We start from the raw sequence: 20,704 nt of genomic DNA, 5'->3' as shown, positions 1-20,704 counted from the left end.
TAAAAAAGCAAAATTTGCCCTAGCTGGTTTAGCTCAATGGATAGAGGATTGGCTCATGGACTAAAGAGTCCTGGGTTCCATTCCAGTCAAGGGCATGTTCCTTGATTGTGGGCTCGATCCCCAGTAGAGGGCGTGCAGGAGGCAGCCGATTGATGATTCTCATTATTGATGTTTCTCTTTCTCTCCGCCCCCCCCCCCCCCCCCGCCTTCCTCTCTGAAATCAATAAAAATATATTTTTTAAAAAAGAAAAATTTTGCTAACAACTATTTAACTTTCTGTATTGTCTGTAGTCTTTGCCATCATGATAATTATTATTTCACAGTAACCTATGATCCTACTTGACCAAATGTTTTAAAACTTGTATGTTTAACAAATTCAAGAATTAAAGTCTTTTTCTTAACTAGAACAAACTTTTTCAGAAGGATCCCTGCGCCATTTCAAAGAAGATCTAACTGTCTCCCTCTCCCCACTCTCTCCCCCTGTCCTTCCCTCCCTCCCTCCCTCCCTGTTTTTTACTAAGGGGAAATTATTGTTATTGTTATTAAAATAAATGTTATGTTCTAGAAATTATACAAAATGTCTAAAAATCCAAAATGTCCTGATACAACTTTTTCATTTATAATTCTAGCTGGTATCTTATATGGTGTATTGCAGAGAAAAGCAAATTGTTTTGTCAATTCAGATCATACTTTCAAACTGGGTGAGGACTGTAGAACACTAAGGAAAAACTGGATTCGTAAAACTGCTAATAAAAAGATCAAGATCAATAAGAATATGGGACTGAATGAACTTAAGGATAATTAAAATATCCATGACTTTATTTGAAATTATTACTGTTTTTTTAAATCTTTGTTTTCAAGATATAAATAAATTTATTTTCTCCTAAACTACCTAAGACATACAGCAATTTAGTAAATTATATTTTACTAGAGGCCCAGTGCACAAATTCATGCACCAATGGGGTCCCTCGGCCTGGCCTGCAGGATCAGGCTGAAACTAGCTCTCCGACATCCCCCAAGGGGTCCTGGATTGCGAGAGGGCACAGGCCAGGCTGAGGGACCCCACCAGTGCACGATCGGGGCCGGAGAGGGATGCAGGAGGTTGGCCAGCTAGGGAGGGACTGTGGGAGGGCTCCAGGGTGTGTCCAGCCTGTCTCACTCAGTCCCAATCGGCCGGACCCCAGCAGCAAGCTAACCTACCGGTCAGAGAGTCTGCCCCCTGGTGGTCAGTGCACGTCATAGCGAGTGGTTGAACAGCCTTAGTATATCATTAGCATATTATGCTTTGATTGGTTGAACAGACGACTGGTTGACTGGACACTTAGCATACTAGGCTTTTACTATATAGGATAAGCAGAATTAAAACATTTTTCTTTTCCTCCCTACCTGATCCCTCCAATATTGGGAAATTCTTCATAAATGTGTATTCCCACTGTCATAGTTCAATACATAAGCTCATAAGCTCATTAAGAATCTGTTCTCCTTGCAACAGGACACAATTGGAAACAATGGATATATTACCAAGGCTCATGGTATTTTTTTTTAGAAAAACATGAATATTTCCAGACATGATTAGACAGCCTTAAGGAACAAAGACTGACTTAGGGAAGCCTAATTGGGAAAAACCGGTCTAGTACCTTATTTACAGAATTCACAAAAACCTTACCACATCAACTTTTGCATTCAGCATTCTCTGCTTGTGATATGAAGGAAATGAAATTAAACACGATATTTTACAACTGGAAAAGACACCTTCATAGGACTCTACCAGCAAGATGGAAAGGACCACATTAGGTGCTCTCCTACCTACTCTGTGTGAGGCCAGGTCTGCAGGTGTTGACTCTTGGATTCACATTTCCCATGTAAAGAAAGCCCTTGCAGCCCAACCAGTTGTTTGAGCACACCCTACACACTCAAATGGCTGCTGGTTCAATTCCCCGTCAGGGCACATACCCGGTCAGAGTAACGTATGGAAGGCAACCGATCAATGTTTCTCTCTCCCTTCTAAGTATGTCCTTGGGTGAGGATTAAAAACAAACAAAAGAAAGCCCTTGTACCTAACTGGACTGTTGAACCAACAGAAGATTTGAAATTAAAAATTACTAAGAAGTGAAGGAGACAGTATCTGTTGTGGCAGCTAACCCCAAATTCTGGATCTATACCTTCATTTTTCCTTACTTTAGTTCCTCTCTATCTTACAAATAATACGAGAGGCAAAGCATACTAGTATACTATAATAGTTATTATTTCCCTTTTTCCCTTATATTTCTGCCTGCAAAGATAACTCAACATTGGACATTACCTTTAAAGCTAGTTAACAAGTAAAAACATGCAGAGGTGGTAAACATTGTCAAGGGTGTTCAATGGCTGGCAGTGTCAATCCCAGGAAGGGTGCCAGACTGGGAAGAAAAATTTTTTCTTTAAGCAAGCATTGCAATAAATGAGTACATAATTAGAAACTTTATCATAAACCTTAGGGGAAATTGCTGGAGCTACCACCAAAGTAAAAGCCAACTAGAAATATCATTAAATTCTCTTACAACAACTTGTGTTAGATAACAGAATTGCTCTTGACCATATCCCAGCTGAACAAGGTGGGGTTTGCTTTGTTGTTAATACCTCTTAGAGTACTTGGATAAACATCTGATGAAATACAGATGGAACTAGATAAAATCCGGCACAAGTCAAATGATAAATACAGAACCTCATGATCTTTTGATATCCTTAGCTAGCTGCCTTTAGGTATTGCCTCCTGGCCTAACATTTCATTTGTCATTATAGGAATTTTTTTTTGTTATAACACTTTGTTTTGTATAGCTCGATGCACCACTCAGATAATGGTTTGCTCAACATTTTGAGATGATCACTAAGACCTATGAGACATTATATGAGAAACCTCAAGAAATGATAGATATTTGGCCTGAAGGGAACATGACAGTAAAGCCTTCAGTTCTGGTGCTCTGACTGCTCAGATGTGGCCCCAGGCTCCTAAGAAAACCACTTTCCCTCCTATGTGGAACATGACATACTAGGAATGAGCCTTCCTGGCCATGAGGGACCAACAATGCTTTTAATAACTAATCAGTGTTGTTTTCCAATGACTGATCAATGATGCTTTCAAGGAAAGAACTGATCAAAAGGGGAAAATGTGAAAAATATAAATGGAACCACTTTAAAAATGGAGTCAGTGCTGCCACCCCAGAGGAACTGCTTTCCATGTCCTACTCCTCAAACCATCAGAGTGTTAAAACTGGGCAAATAACCTTTGGACTGAGCCTAAAGCAGCACTGTATCCCAAACAACTGTTTGTAAAGATAACAAGAGCCTACTTTATGACCAATGGACTGAAAACTAAAGACATTCTTTAGGATTAGCGTCACTATGTTAGCTTACCTGCATCAATAGAAAGTCCTTCCTTCTTTATGTAATCGTTGCCCTTCCCTTTCTCACAAATACCCCTTGCCTTCACCTCCTAATTGGAACACTATTTTGGTTTCTACCTGAATCAGTGCTTTCTAAATAACTAGTCTTTTGGATCTCAAATAAATGTTTGTTGCCTTTCACTTTGGCCTTTTGTTTTTAGGTTAACAGTTATACCCTTTTATAATAAACTGGTAAACATAAGTAAAGTATATCCCTGAGTTCTGTGAGCCATTTTAGCAAATTATCCAATCTGAGGAGGGGGTTGTGGGAAGTCCTGGTTTATAATAGTGGCTGGTCAGAAGTATAGATCACAACCTGGGACTTGGGAATGGCATCTGCACTGTGGGCAATCTTTTGGGACTGAGCCCTTAACCTGTAGAATGTGAGGCTATCTCCAGACAGACAGTGTCAGAAAGCAGTTAAATGCAGCACACCCTGTCAGTGTCTGCTGAGAACTGGAGAATTGCTGGATGTGGGAAAAACAAATTTGGTGGCCAGAAGAATTAAATTTGTGAGTAGGGAAAAGCAGTTTTTTCTCTAAGTAGTTAAAATCAACATTCTGATATATGAAATCTTCTATTTTCAGCTCTGCTTAAAAATTTGCTTCTATCAAATACTGAATTTAGCCTGTATGATAAAGATAACACTACCTGTCAAATCTACCTCATAACTGTAATGGTCAAATGAAAGATATGCAAAAAAGTATTATAAAGACTTAAAGAGTAGTGTTATATCACTCAAATTATTCTTTTATTACTAAGTGATAGACAGTAAAATATAAAAGTATAGTTGATGATTGAACAATGCACCTAAATCCTCAATGGATTTAAATCTGTGTATAAGTGGACCCACATAGTTCAAACCTACATTGTTCAAGGGTCAACTATATTTCTGACTAATGGCTGAGAACCTGTTTATGTAGAGGGCCGACTTGAGTTATAGGTGGATATTGACTGTGTGGCTAGGCAGCTCCCTTAACCCTCAAGTTATTCAAGGATCATCTATAAGTTTAATAGTGCCTTTAGAACAAGCAGGCATAAAAATAAATAAATAAGTAACTTAAGGAAAAAAACCTGCCAAAATTCGATCCAAGGACTGAAAGACAGACAGGTGGGCTTAGGACCAGCTGGAGACAAGATAAAATGAGAGAGAGGGCAATCACACCTAACTCTTATGTTTATATAGATACTAGTGGCCCAGTGCACGAATTTGTGCACATTGAAAGGAAATTAATTAGAAGAAATATTTTACTATCGCTATTTGCCCTTTCTTTATAATAGAAGTGTCAACCAAATCACGATAGACAATGACAGATGGAAACACATGTGTGCGATTGGCACCAGCGAGAGCTTTATATGTACTGCGCATGCGCGAGTCAACTTAGCCTTCTATAGATATAGAATAAATTTGCTTAATTAGACCTGCTTTCTGATGTAGCTAACTTTTTCTAGCCTAGTGAAGCACTCCAACTTCTCTTTCAGGTAATTATCAACAACACAGCAGTAAATATCAACACGAAGCAGATTATTATTGTAGATCATGCAGGGAGAACAAAGGGTAAAATATTTAGCTGTGGCAGTGTTTAACTATATTCTGTGCAGTGAGAAAACCTGAAGTAATTTTCAAAGTCTACCATTTCTTACTTCTTTTCAGTTGGGTCAAGTTTCTAAGCTTTCTAAATCTCCATTTTCTGGCTAATGAAAAGAAAACAGAATTCCATCTAGTTTCCTATCTACCTACTCCAAGACTTCTGTGAAGATCAAATGAGATGAGGCACGGGAAAACGCTTCACAGACATTTGGTTAAAGTGTAAAATGTTTGCACCTGGCTCTAAAGCAAGTCATGTTCCTGGGCTGAAGAAACTGCAAGGAGGCTAGTCTCTAGGGAGAGGAAGCTGGGTGTTGCTCTGTGATGTCATTACCCAGACAGACACTTAGCATATTAGCCTTTTATATACAGTGGGGCCTTGACTTACGAGTGTCCCGACTAACGAGTTTTTTGAGATACCAGCTATCTCTCAGCTGATTTTTTGCATTGAGTTGATAGAGTAATTTGAGTTAACAAGCTCCTTAATGAGCTCCTTAACAAGCTTGGTCTCGGAACGAATTAAACTCGTAAGTCAAGGCCCCACTGTATATAGATAGATGATGGAGAGAGAACTGTAAAAATGAGTGAAGTAAAAACGAAACCAAAAAAAGGTGGAACTTCTCATTCTGAATAAATATGTAAAATCAAGCTGCTTACTTGAGAATTTCTTGGATATTGAGATATACCTGTAGTTTCTCCCCTGATGTGTCATTCCCAGTGCCTTGCCCTGGGAGCAGTAGAACTCACTCTCTGAGTGCTGTTTATAAATTGGACTGGGACCGAAACTGCTAGGCCACTGGCTGCTGGAGACTACTCCACTGGCCCCCTCCCTACCTGAGGGGAGAAAGGAGAAGGTCAATGCACTGGAGATGCAAATTAGAGAGAGGTCATGAATTGCTGCAGTGAGCACAAACTCTGCAGTCAGACAGAGCTGAATCTGAATCTGGACTCAGCAAATAACCAGTTTGGAATCAGCTGTGTCACTCAGGCAATCCCAGATGCTCTTTGAATTGGTCTGTGACCAAATAAGAAAAACTAGGGCAATATAATATAGTTTTTCATAACACTAAATTTGTCTTTGTTTTCATGCTGTAATTATGATGTTCCTACTTTTTTTGGTGGTAACAATGTCCTTTATTTTATGAAAGGATGGGGATGATAGCTTGTAGTAGTATTTAAATAGGTTCTTACCCTTAACAGAATTAGGTTTGCAATCTTTTTTTTTTTTTTAATAATTTTTATTTCTTAAAGTATTACAAAGAGTATTACATATGTCTCCTTTTTCCCCCCCTTGACATTCCCCCGACCCCTACCCCCCCGCCCCCCCCCCCGCCCCGTGTCTTGTGTCCATTGGTTAATCTTATATGCATGCATATAAGTCCTTCAGTTGGTCTCTTAATCCCCCCCCAACCCTCCCCAGGCTTCTCAATGTAGTTTAACATTCTGTTCAATGTTGCTCTGCTTCTGTATCTACCCCTGTACATCAGTCCATACTGGTCCCCTTTATTTGTCCCAACCTCACTGGAGTAGTCTCAACCTCACCAGGGCCGTCTGAGCCTCACCAGGGCCGTTTCAACCTCACCGGGGCCGTCCCTACCTCACGGGGGGCCGTTTCACCCTCACCGGGGTCGTCCCTACCTCACGGGGGCCGTTTCAACCTCACCGGGGTCGTCCCTACCTCACGGGGGCCGTTTCAACCTCACCGGGGTCGTCCCTACCACACCGGGGCCATTTCAACCTGACCGGGGTTGTCTCTACCACACCGGGGCCGTTTCGACCTGACCTGGGTTGTCCCTACCAGACCGGGGTCGTCCCTACCTCACGGGGGCTGTTTCAACCTCACCGGGGTCGTTCCTACCTCACGGGGGCCGTTTCAACCTCACCGGGGTTGTCCCTACCACACCGGGGCCGTTTCGACCTGACCGGGGTTGTCCCTACCACACCGGGGCCGTTTCGACCTGACCAGGGTCGTCCCTACCTCACGGGGGCCGTTTCATAGGTTTGCAATCTTATGTCTGGTCCTAATAGCCCCCTATACAGACTTTCCTTTTTTTTTTTTTTGACTTGCCCACAAAGTCCAAAAGTCTGGGAACTACTGACTTAGAAGTCTCACTTTCTCATCAATAAAATAGGAGATGGAAAACTCTTTTGCAGAGTTGGTGTGCAGTGATGATGACATATATAAAGCGTCATCAGATAATAAAAGCACCTTCAGAGCTTTACTATCATAAAAAGCTTGACTACTTGACCTGAAGGTTTATTCAATAATATCCATATCCAGGCAGTGTAGCACAATCATCAAAAGCAAGCTCTGGGATCAAACAGCTGGATTTAAATCCTGGCTTTGCCACTGCTAGCTCTGTGATCTTGAGGAAGTCAGAGTAAGTTACAATCTCATCACTCAAGTGGGGTTGATAAACAACAGGACCTACCAAATAGGGCTTTTATAAGATTTAAATTAGATAATCCATGTAATATGCTTATCACAGTGCCCTCTAAGTGCTCTATACTTCTTAACTAAGCATCATTGTTAATATTTACTAATAGGTGGCCAGAAGTGCTTTCTAAATGCTTGTTAGCTTCTGCATCAACATATTCTAATGTGATGTTTTTATTAAGAGGCTATAAGGATAATCAGGGTTAATATTTATTTAAACTATTTCAAACTAAATCTCCAGGTCAAGAATGAGAATTTGGATGACATACAGATGCAAGCATCATCAAATGTCATCCTAAACAATATCTAGAAAATCAGTATTTTCATTGCTTTTGAAATTTGTTTATATTGATCAAAGGAGATATAATATAGTCATATAATGAAAATGGTGATTTTCAAATAAAATAGCTTTTAATAAATAGTTACCTTTTAATAAAATCAAATGTAATTTTTATATTTAGTATGAATTTATTCCTCTAATATCTTTAGTAAACTATAGGTTTTAGTGTTATTTATATTTTAAAATATGGCTAAGTTTTTCTGAAATTCACCAACATAAATTAGAATTTATTTTAGTTTATATAAGAGTTAATTTATAAAAGAAATTCTGAAATGATACATGGGTTTTTTCCTTTATGAAATTTTAATGTGTTTTCTTATATTTAAAAAGACAAAAACATTATACACAAACACCTTCTAAGGGAGAAATCCATTAGCAGTTCTTTCACAGGGGTAACTATTGAGTGAGAGTATGTTTTAATTCTCAAGAGAATGAAGAATGTCAACAAAAGCATGGCCCAACATTTCCTATTAATGCATGGTAAACGTTATAACAGAATTTCTGGTCTCTATGTCTAACTTTAAGTCTTTATAACTACCATAAAAATGTCAGATATAGGTTACAAAATTAGAGCTCACAGTTGATTATTTAAATGTCCAATGTTAGAAGATACAGTTAAACTGTTTTTTTTTCTGTATTTCTGCAAACCATGTAACATAGCAACATGTAACAACTAGTTATAGTAGTTATACAATAGATTATATATTTATCTATCTTTTAAAAAATATATAGATTTTTTTACAGAGAAGAAGGGAGAGGGATAGAGAGTTAGAAACATCGATGAGAGAAACATCGATCAGCTGCCTTCTGCACACCCCCTACTGGGGATGTGCCCGCAATCAAGGTACATGCCCTTGATTGGAGTAGAACCTGGGACCCTTCTGTCCGCAGGCTGACGCTCTATCCACTGAGCCAAACCAGTTAGGGTTATCTATCTTATGTGTCACTACTATATCTAGCATGTGTATATATGTATGTATATGTACATACGTAATTACACAATAGATTAAATATTTATATTTTGTGTAACTACTATTACTGACATGTGTGTGTAGATGTATGAGTGTATTTATATATATACATACAAGAAACTCTCTCTCTCTCTCTCTCTCTCTCTCTATATATATATATATATATGAAACAACTGTATCTTCTCTAACTTCCAGAACGCTTGGCAACTGAAGAGAAAAACTTTTGAGTAAAACATTGCCATTAGCTTTACAGGGTTATGAAGGGACTGGAGCTATTATGTTAGATTACTGGGTTTGAATGCAGGTTTTGCCCTTTAAAACCTGTAATCTTTGTAAACTGGACAGAATAACAGTACTATTTCAAAGTGCAATTTGGAGACAATTCGTGTAGAAAACAATACTTGCTTCTACCATCATCAATTGCAAAACTGAAAGAAACAATGCTATGAAATGCTTTGCTTAGAAGTGATTGCCGCAAGTGTTAGGAAGGTAAGTCAGATATGAAATAGCTTCAGTAGGGAAGCACTTTTGTTGCGATTTATTATTTTGGTTAGCCTCTCCTGAAAGGGCAACACATATTTCCTAGAATTATCTTCGGAATCAAGGAAGTCAAATCCAAGACCACGAGTGGAACCACACACAAGCAGCGATGGTTATCACCGGCTTGAGTCAAACACCTGCCAATCCTGGTCCACAGATGCGATTTCCCATGAATGGGCGGAACCGGCCCGATCTTAGAACTTTCTAGCCCGCAGCAAACTTCCTTCCAGCGAAGAACGAACGAACACACACACACACACACACACACACACACACACGCACCCGCCGAACTCATCATGAACTCACCCCTGCAGAAAAAGAGGCCAAGTTGCCAAAGAGGCTCGGAGCCTCAAAATCGGTCTGTAAAGGGCGCGGGAGGAGAGAGGGATGCTCGCGCTTGGGAGGCCACAGGGCCTCACCCCGCGCGGGAAAAGGGTCGCCCTGGGACCAGCGAGTCGAGAAACGGGGAAGTCACGCCCCCAAACCGGGCGCCGGGGAAGAGCGGTGGCCGGCCGAACTGGGGTTCCGCGACCTGGCCGCTCCCCCCCGCCCTCAGCGAACCCCTTCCTTTCACCCCGCCGCCCCAACCGCCGAGCGGGGACCTCGCCGGCCGCACGCGCGGAAGCCGGCGGCGGGTCAGGCTCGGCTTCCCGGGCCAGGCGGCAGGAGGCCGACGCCCGCTCGCCTCCCGGAGCCCCCGCCCGGCCCCGCCGCGCCGCGCCAGGCCGCCCGCAGCCGCGTGCCGCAGGGAGCCTTACCCGACGTCTCGCTCCGCGACAGGTGGTGCTGCCGGCAAAGAAGCCGCGGCCCTGCCCCCGCCCGGGCGATGATCAGCTCCGGCCCGGCCCTCCCCTTCGCCGGGTCTCCCCGAGGCAGTGCCAGCTCAGGTGCGCGGCGGCGGAGCGGCGAGCCCAGGAGCCGGCTGGCACTGAAGTAACGTAGAGAGAGGGCGGGATCCGGGAGCAGGGGGACCCGGAGGAGGGCCGGCGCCCCATGGGCGGAGACTGACGGGCACGCGGGCCAATGCGGAGGCAGGAAGTCGGCCCCGGGGGGCGGGGCTCCGCTCGGGGCGCGGCGGCCGCGCGTTCTGTTCCTGCCCCGCAGCACCTTCCTGCGTGGGGACCCTCCAAGTTACTGTTTTGAGGCCGAGCGCGCGCCCTGTGGACTCGGTCCCGAGGAATGTGAGGGGGGTCGTGTAGAGTCGGAGGAGTCCGGAGATAGTGGCGACGCCCGTCGCTCGACCACAGAGTCCGAGGCTGGCTGGCTGCGAACCTCGCATCCCTGGGCGGGCGGGGTGGGGTTGTCGCTGGTGCTGGCTGCGCGGTCGCGCGAGAAGAGGCTCTGCGCGTGCGCGGGCGGGGCCGGCGTGGTCAGTGGGTACCAGCCTCCCAGCCCCGCTACCGGAGGCGAGAGGAAGGCTGGGAGCTCGGGGCACCCTGGGCAGCCGGTGGAGGTTGGGCGAGGAGGGAGGATGGAGGAGGTGGACACAGGTCAGGGTTGGAGAGGCGCAGGAGAGGGGGCCCGGGAAATGCGGAGCCTTCGCCCTGTAGGAAGCTGTCTGTTCCTGAGCGGTTTTTGTGGGTCTAGGTAGGACTCACTCTTCGCCAGACGCCACTGCTGCTGGCACCGTTATTGGCCGGTAGGGAATTTACAAATGATCCCTAGCATCACCGTCACCATAACAGATAGTCACTGTTCTCGCTCAGGACAGCAACAGAACACTAAATTGCCATCTTGAAATGGGCCCTGGCCAGGTAGCTCAATTGGTTGGAGCACCCCCCCCCCCCCCATATGCCAGGGTTGTGGGTTGCCAGTCAGGGCACATACAAGAATCCACCAATGAATGCATATATAAGTAGAACAATAAGAGTCTCTCTCTCTCTCTCTCTCTCTCTCTCTCTCTCTCTCTCTCTCTCAATTAAAATGAAAAAAGAAGCAGGGACCATAACTTAATACACCTATACCCAACCACGGTTATGATATTGGAAGATATTTCTATACTCTTCACTCCTTTTTTCAGAAAATGTTATCATCAAAAATTCTTTGAATTTGTGTACTCTTAAAGTATAGTGATGATAATTTAAAAATAAACATGTAAAGGATAAACAAAGAGGCAAGGCAAATGGAATAAGAAAATTGGAAGTGATGGAAATGTAAAACAAAATTGAGTGGCGTTAGAGAAAAATGACTTGTCCCATCCTGAAGACTTTTGCAGTTATGTACATCTGCAGCAGCACTGCCAGTCGGAGGATGGAAGGGTGGGGCACGTTTGTGAACACTGTAGTTAGATGATAAATGATAGGTATGGCTGCTATAACCACTGCAGTTGAAGAGGGACTATAAATTAGCATGACCTACAATAACCTTGCATGCCAGAAATGGTCAAGATGCAGCAAGCTGAATGAGGGAACTTCAAATATTACATCATAAAGGCTTCATTGGTAGAGGTACAAGTATGTTGTCTTTCAAAGACAGTTTGTTCTACTTTAGAATAATTCCAAGTTGAAGGGTTGTAGAGAGCTATCATGGATGGGAATTATTTTGGTTAAATTGAGGTCAGTTCCTTCCTTAAATGAAATACCTGTTAATGTCAAGGAGGCAGACACTGCTATTTGCTATTTGGCTGGTCCACCCCATTCACTTATTTTTTTTTAAATATATTTTTATTGATTTCAGAGAGGAAGGGAAAGATAGAAACATCAATAATGAGGGGGAATCATTAATTGGCTGCCTCCTGCATGCCCCCCACTGGGGACCCAGCTGGAAACCCAGGCATGGGCATGTGCCCTTGACTGGAATCGAACCTGGGAGCCTTCAGTCCGCAGGCCGACGCTCTATCCACTGAGCCAAACTAGCTAGGGTTCACTTGTTATTCTTAGTCACTTTGGTGGTTGGTCTGATGTGTTCAGTGTCCAAGCCTGGTACATGTTTCCTACCCCCAGTTCTCTGTTGATTTGGACCTTGGTACCTTGTTTTACATGACCCCATTTTTTACGAACATCCTTTCAGGAAGAGCCCGTGTCTTCTTTCTGGCTCAGTATTGTCTGCATAGCTGTTTTGACAACTCAACAAGGCCCAGCGAGCTACATTCTGGGCACAGAGGAGGCACCAAGGAAGAAGCCTATAAGGAAGTCATTGGATCCACAGCTATTTCAGGGGCATTTACTGCAAAAGAAACAGCAATGCACAATGCAAATGGATCCTTGTATGTATTAATTCATGCAGTGAGGTGTGTAAAGTACCTCGCTCTAGCTTAATGAAGTTTTACATATGTAAACACCTGTGTAGACATGGTTCAAATTGAGATATAGAAAATTCCTTGTGCCTCTTTTTATCGCCTCCTCCCCCCTTAAAGCTAACGCCTTTTCTGACTAATACTGGAAGCTCTAGGGGAAGGACATGGGTGTGGGTCAGTTTGTATGAGTCCTGCATCACTGGGAGTTGAGGCTGCTATCTCAGGCTTTGTCTACAGTTTGGCTGGTTCATCTGTGAAGTGGGAGGGGCCTTGAAGGGCAGGCTGCTGAGGCATACCTGGCCACGTGACTTCCCTGTAAAACTCTTTAATGAGCAGAGTTTAAAGTGGCATATATGCCAGTTATCTCAAGATGGGAACACATTCACTTACCTTTCTCAAACTCAAAGGAAGATGTGTGGAAACCTTCCATATAAATTACCATAAAAATAGAGCAGTGTTTTGTTTTGTTTTGTTTTGTTTTGTTTTGTTTTGTTTTAATCCAAACATCACAGTGTGTTTCCTTGAGGAAAATCCATATTATTGAGTTTCAGAGAATTACAGAAGGTCATTCTTTTTGTGAGGAGAGTGTATATGAATAGGACTGTTGGCTTTAGGTTGACACATCATTTATAGCAAAAACAGAGTGTGCTAATCACATGTTTAGATTTACACAACTCCATCTGCCTTAGAATAGAAAACATTAATAATGAATGCTGACTGCGCCATGGGGAAATGTCCTCCAATAAACTAGAGCCATTAAAAATGCAAACTCTTTAAAAATACAAGAGAAAGTAAACAGTATATCTAAAGGCATTTGTGCTAAATACTGCAGAAGCAAAACTCCTGTCCGCCTAGTGTGGAAGTGAGACATAAAAGCATTTGGTGTAGGTTAGTACTGTCATTAAAAAACAATAATGTTTTTGTTATTCCCAAAATGCAATGAAGTGTTAATGATGATAATTGCCTCCAAAAAGTACTAAAAATTCTTTATATAATTAAATATAACTTCTCAGGCTATCTAAAAGTGTAAACTAATACCATAATAAGCAGTGTCTTCCTTAACAAAACATTTTAAGGAAAGTCCTATTTTTGTGAAGAACAAAGAATTTAATATCATAGGTTTATTAATAATAGAACTTTAACTCCTCAAGGAGAAATAACACTTTGATATTTATAGATAATGCTAGAGGCCCAGTGCACGAAAATTCGTGCACTGGGGGAGTCCCTCAGCCTGGCCTGCCCCCTCACAGTCTGGGAGGCCTCAGGGGATGTCCTACTGACGGCTTAGGCCCAGGAGAGCAGGCCTAAGCCACAGTCTGGCCTCCCTCTGCAGGAGGCAACCGGCCAATCAGGGGAAGGCGCTGCCCCCATCATGCCTCTGCTGCTGCCACTGCTGGCCGCCAAGGCTGCCTGAACCTCGGCCCTTGCAGCCACTGTGGCTTCCCTGAGCCTCAACCCAGCTCTCATTGCCTGAGCCTTGGGCCCTCGCAGTGACAGCTGCCATCCACAGCTTGCCTGAGCCTCAGGCCCTCCCAGCGGCAGCCGCCATCGGCAGCCTGCCTGAGCCTCAGGCAGCTGCTGCGACTTTGTCCAGAAGGACATCTGGAAGACGTCCGCCTTAATTAGCATATTACCCTTTTATCAGTATAGATTGTACCACACTTGATTTTTCTCTAGGACTTTTAGGTAACCTGGAAAGAGTAAGGCAAAAATTTACTAGCATCATGTCATTGTAGAAATAATATTTTTTACTTATGAAAGTGACATGGTCTTGCTAAGGAAAGCCTAGGCTGCTTGGTGTTATTTATAACCAAATCCTAGTCCTGGCTCCGTTATTGTCTATAAGCCCTTAAAAGAAGATTCAAGGAACAGCAACATTGGTATTGTTAACTAGAGGCCCAGCACACGAAATTCATGCGTGGGTACGGTCCCTAGGACTGACCTGCGATCAGGGCCATCTTCCCTGGCTGTGGGCCCACCACCCACCCTCGGTTCCCCTTTTTCCATTGGCTGATCGGTGCCTGATGGATGGGGGAAGGGACTGAGAGGTCAGCTGTTTCTGCCCGCTCGCAGGCCCCACCCCTGCTATGGGTCGCCCTCTGTGTGTGGGGTGACCAATGGGGTAAGGGCCTTGGCCTGGCACTGCCCACATCCCCTGCCATCCATCCCCATTCCCCGTTCACCATCAGGCAATCAGAGCCTGCTGGCTGGGGAAAGGGACCGAGAGGTGGCCAGTGCGCCTCATAGTGACTGGTCCAGCGGTCGTTATGGTCATTCCACCTTTAGGGTCAATTTGCATATTACCCTTTTATTATATAGGAATAGAGGCCTGGTGCATGGGTGGGGACCAGCTGGCCTGCCCTGATGGGGGTCCCAGATCAGGGTGGGGGTCCCTGCTGCAGGGCGAGGCCGGCCTGGGCGAGGTGTTCTGGTCTCTGGTCATTCTAGTCGTGACGGCGTTAAGGTTGCTGGCTTTTTATATATATAGATGGTGATGATGTACCTCGGTTCTTAGGTTCGGCAAAGAAAGAAAGAATTCAGAGCCCAGAACTCTAGTGCAAGAGGAAGCTTATTTAGCTAGCAAAGCAAAGTACACTCGAAGAGAAGACTCAAGTAGATTGCTTAGAGGACTGCCTTGGCCTTTTACAAAGAAAGTCACAGAGCCAGAAGTGAGCCATCTGGGCTGCATGGGCTCAGGGAATAAGTTACAGAGACAAAAGAAGGGACCTTGGAGACAGGTTCAGGAGGTTAGCCTGAAATGAGCTGCTCTCCTGATTGTAAGTCTCCTGGGAACCTTTAAAGCTTAGGAGAAAACAAAGCAAAAATTCGTGCCAAGGAAAGAATGGCTGGGGGCTGGGGGGGGGGGGGTGCAAGGAGGGATGGGGGGAGCAAGGACATGTTCCAGGGAGAGCACACACTGGGTCCTTTGTCTTAAGGGTTTTTATCTGTTTTCTAAAAACAGGAATTTTAGGGGTGAATCTCAATAGAATATTCATCAACCGTCCAGATGTGACCTTTCTGGGCCATGGCGCTAGATTAGGGGGTCATTAGTCATTGAGTCTGGTCCTGATATCAGCTATGGCAACACTCTGACTGGTTTTGCCACTTTTCTAGGCCTAGAGCTGAAATACAACTGAGGCCTCGATGTTATTGTAGTTTGACCAAGACTCTGTCTCTGTGGTCAACAGACCTGAGGCTTTGTTCCTAAGATTATTTGAAGTTGATCTGAATCTGATTGTCTTAATGCTTCAGGGAGTAGTTGTGTAAGGGAGAAGGAGGCAGGCGAGTCAGGGTGCTGGATGGGGCCCGTTTGAATCAGCTATCTGCCTATTTCCCCATTCCACTTGCCAAGGAATTTGTCAGAAAAATAAAATCTGGGCCCTGGCCGGGTAGCTTAGTTAATGAGAGCATCTCCTAATACACCAAGGTTATAGGTTTGATCCCTGGTCAGGACACATACAAGAATCAACCAATGACTCTGACCATTGTGGCTCAGTTGTGGCTCAGTTGGTTGGAGTGTCATCTCATACACTGAAAGGTCACTGGCTCAATTCCTTGTCAGGGCACATACCTAAGGTACCGATTCAGTCCCTGGTTGGGGCACGTATGAGAAGCAACCAATTGATGTTTCTCTCTCTCATCGATGTTTCTCCCTCCTCTCTCTAAAATCAAAATATAAAAAATAAGATCAGCCAATGAATGCATAAATAAATGGAACAACAAATCCATGTCTTTCTATTTTCCTCAAAGATTTAAAATAAAAATTTAAAAAAAAGAAAGAAAAATGAAATCTGAGTCCCCACCCCAGAGCTACTGCATCGGAATCCACCATGCCCAGGTGTTCCGTGCACATAAATTTTGAGAAGCATGGAGGAACCCTGAAGTTCTAGATGCTGTGAACTCGTGCTGCTGTGATTGGATTCTTATTTACATACTTTCTTTACCTTCACAAAGTTCTGTGCCAAGGCAAACATAGTTCTTTTTTCTTTCCCTCTCTGAGAATGTTATGCTTAAACCATGACCAATACAATTAAAAAAAAAAATCTTTAAATTCTTTATTAGTTAAGGAATTAAAAATGTGTCCTCATTCCCCCCCATTAACCCCCAACCCTCCCCCCCCCACTCATGTTCTCATCCCCCTGTTGTCCATGTCCATTGGTTTGGTTTATATGCATGCATACAAGTCCTTTGGTTGATCTCTTCCCCTTACCCCCAATTTTATTGTTCATTCACCAGATGTGTAGTTATGAACTAGGCACTGGACAGAACGTTTCACCAAAATCTCTGGCTGATGCCTGGAAAAAAAATAAACCCCAGGAATATTTGCCTTGGTCACTCAACTAGTGTTCCTGGTATCTTGAGCATAACTCTACATACGGGTCCTTAAATAGATTCTACAGGATCCATAGTTCTCAGACTACATAAGCTACCTCTTTGATTCTATCTCTTGGGGGCAGTACAGGGACATTTTTCTATGAAATGTTCAAGATTTCTTTGCCAAGAGAGTAGCTATAACAGATACAGTAATTTATGGGAGGCTGAATAGATAAATTGGCTTTGATTATCCAACATATTTTCCTAGTGAGCAATAAATGAGGGGTTCTTTGGGACATGAGCTATCAGAACTCTAAAAACAGCTTTGACATTTTTAAGGAAAATTTAGGATCTTTTAAGTCAACAAGATGTGGTCTAACCACAAAAGAAGTCTTCCAGATGTTCCTTTCCTCCCCAAGCTGTTTCACTGTGGACTTGCTAGCGTTCTGAAGTGCTTCCCCAAGTGCCTCACCTCCCACACCGAGCTGCACTTCTAGGCTGGGAATTTGTCCAGATGTTCTTTCCAGGGCCATTGGTTGCAGTAGGAATGTCTGGGGACCCCAGCATCTCCCTGGAGGTTTGACTCAAATCCCATGGTTCACATGGAGACTTGGCCACCTTGGAGTCTGTGCCAGCTACAACCATCAATCGGGAGCATTCTGATCTAACAGCCCTCCAATGGGAAGTAAAATATCTTTCCTTCCTTACACTGGAACCAAAATTATATTGCATAGACAAACATGGAATAAATGATTTGCCCTAAACAACACAATCTTGCAAAAATTATATGTGGATTCCAACTTACTAAGGACACCAAACGGTGCAAACAGAGTCTGTTGTTCATATTGTCATGCCTGCAAATAGAAATGATGAACCATAAGCTTTGTTTATAAAATACCAGGTCGGGGCTTCTTAATCTTTCTGTGCAATGAACCCCATTGGCAGTCCAGTAAAGACTACAGAATGGGTTTTTAAGTGCATAAAACAGAATACATAGACTAACCGAATAATCCAATTATGACATAAAGTTATCAAAAATATGTTTAAGCCCCAAATTTCTGGTGTAATAATGCATGTGCTTCTTTATAATGTATGTAATCAAATTCTAATGGCATATATAATAACTAGTAGTGATGAGTATAAAGGCAGTTTCAAAGTTTCTGCAACCACTATAAAGTGATATGAAAAATCCGTGATTTCAGTTAATTCTAGAGGTTTGTTGCCTAAATTCATAATGGAAGAAAAATACTAAATTCCAGCTAGAGATCAATGAATATAAATATACGTTTCTCGATCCAAGTTCACATACTCCCTGTACTAGGCTATCTGTTTTTATCTAAGTTCAAATAAGAACCTAGATCTATCTAGTGGCAGGTCCAACTTTTGATACTGAAAATTTTTGTTAGATCTTCAATTTCAAGGCTATGTGGAGACCTTCTCTGTCAATAGGTCTTTGTGGCTTTCGGTAGAGTCTACTGCATTTCAACTTACTAACTTTTGCTTGGGCCAGTGTTACCTGGGCTTTTCTGTCACCTGGTGACTCAGCTTTCTGACACAAATGCAAGTTTGCCTCATTAGCATTGCAGTGGTTGCTTTCAAGTTGAAAATGGGCCAAATTTCCAAACCTCCAAGGTTTACAACTTAGAAAAGTTCTCTTAGTCATCTCTGTTCCTTGTTAAGAGGAATTTGTTCATGATCTCCTTGTGCCAGGGGCAAATGCTGTTAGGTGAGTTAACAAAAACAACTTATTATAGCACTAGAGGCCCGGGGCACAACATTCATGCACTGAGGTAGGTGGGGGTGTTCCCTCAGCTTGGCCTGCACCCTTTAGCAGTCTGGGAGCCCCTGGGGGGAGCGGGCCTAAGCCATGAGTCGGACATCCTTAGTGCTGCCATGGAGGCAGGAGAGGCTCCCGCCACCACAGCTGCACTCGCCCGCCATCAGTCCAGCTTGTGGCTGAGCAGCGCTCCCCTTGTGGGAGCACACTGACAACCAGGGGGTAGCTCCTGCATTGAGCGTCTTCCCCCTGGTGGTCAGTGCGCATCATAGTGACTGATCATTCCACTATTTGGTCATTACCCTTTTATTATATAGGATTCTTATTCTCGGAGTATTTGTTCTAGAATACATTTTTGAAAGCCTAGCATGAGGATTTTTAAAAAAGCATTTTATATCTTTTCTTGGTAGAACAATGTATTTTAACTCAGTTAGTTGAGAACCAAAAGGTCACTGGTTTGATTCCCCATCAGGGCACACACACAGGTTATGGATTCGGTCCCTGGAGTGCATACAGGAGGCAACCATCAATGTTTCTCTCTCTCTTTCTTTCTTGCTCTCTCTCTCTCTCTCAAAAATCAATACAAACATATTTTAAAAAGAAAAATTGTTGTGTATTTTTATATTTCATTCACATTATCTGAATGGGCATGAAAAGCAACAGTGATCTTTGTGTAAGTTTGGAGAAGGAATAGAATTTTACTTCATGCCAGCTGTGAAAATTACATTCAAAAGACATTATGCCAACAGGGAGAAAATGGCAGTTGAAGTGTTCTGCCACGAATCCAGCCCATTCTGATCTTATTCGGGCAGAAAGGAGAAGTGAGAAGAAAATAGGAGAAGGAACATTCTGGGGCTCTTTTTACTTTGCCCAATGGGAGGGCTTGCCTCGCCTCCATGTTGCCCTTTCAACAAAGAGCCTGCAGCTCTGCTGTCTCTTATGAAACCAGTCCCTTCTTTATCTCATACAATTTGGCTTCCATCTCCACAACTTTATTAAAATTGTGCAAAACCTCCTCTTTTTTTTTTGATGGAATTCAACGCTTTTTCCAGTCCCTAACTTCCTTATCCTTTCAATAAAATTTGGCCTAACTGACCCTTCCCTCCTTCTTGAAATGCTTCCTTCTGTTTCCCTGGCTCAGAACTTCTCTGGTCTCTGTCCTCACCTTGGATATCGCCTCTTCCTCCTGCTCCATAAAGAAGGGTGATGCTCAAAGTCCAATCCTAGACATAATCCGTTGGCTCGTTTGATAGTCTCTGCCTGTAGTATACACCCTGACAGTTGTTTTTTCTCTTTTTTGTAATGCAAGTGCCTGACTTCAGCTTTGATTGCCATTGCACTCACTCCAAGAGGCGCCCACTTCAAGGTGACTATCTGGAATACAACATCACCAGCGACACAACCAGATAAAGAGCCTCTCCCCACGGAGGCTCCTTGGTTTCAGAGATCTTGGTTGATTTCAATAACTGACCATTTGGGCCATTTATCTCCACCCACACACTTTAAATTCCCACTCTTATGTCTTAAATTCATCAATACAGACTGAGCCCAGGAAACTGTAGGCCCTCAACATCATTTTTAAAGTCTTTCTCTAGACCTCACCTCTTCCTTTGTTCCCTAGTCCTAAGGGTGGGAGAGGCTTCCTGCAGTTACTGCTCTGAGCTGCCTCAACATTCTCCTTCACATTTTTTTTTCCAGTTTTCCAATGTTTTCTGTAACCAATTATCTGTATCAAACCCTTTTCTTTGAAAGGCAGTGTCTGTTTTTTCTGGTTGGACCTTGACTGAAGCAGACCCCTAGGGCAGTCGGAGGGAGAGGAGACAAAGAAGGAGGGGTACAAAGAGAACTGGTAGTGAAAATGGGACGGTGTCTCAGGAAACAGTGTAGCGGAGAGCAGAGAAGGAGGAAAGGATAGACTTTTAAAAACTGAGCAACCCATGGCTCAGTGGTTGAGCATCAATCTATGAACCAGGAGGTCTCGGTTTGATTCCCGGTCAGGGCACATGCCCGGGTTGTGGGCTTGATCCCCAGTGTGGGAATGTAGGAAGCAGCTGATCAATGATTCTCTCTCATCATTGAT

General features: G+C 43.4%; 1 protein-coding gene across 1 annotated transcript in view; it reads right to left on the bottom strand.

Annotated features, from left to right (window-relative positions):
* Positions 1–10,219, bottom strand: part of ME2 (malic enzyme 2) — a 50,767-nt gene extending 40,548 nt beyond the window's left edge. The window contains exon 1 of the mRNA XM_070421164.1: positions 10,057–10,219. The gene's annotated coding sequence lies outside the window, so the exon portion shown is untranslated. The remainder of the gene's footprint in view (positions 1–10,056) is intronic.
* Positions 10,220–20,704: the final 10,485 nt, after the last annotated feature.

The sequence above is a fragment of the Myotis yumanensis genome, unplaced genomic scaffold (assembly GCF_028538775.1).
Source record: "Myotis yumanensis isolate MYYU_CA2020_CCGP unplaced genomic scaffold, mMyoYum1.0.hap1 SCAF_7, whole genome shotgun sequence".
Taxonomy (NCBI): domain Eukaryota; kingdom Metazoa; phylum Chordata; class Mammalia; order Chiroptera; family Vespertilionidae; genus Myotis; species Myotis yumanensis.
Note: the sequence above shows the minus strand (reverse complement) of the source record. Positions and strands in the feature narration are given on the sequence as shown.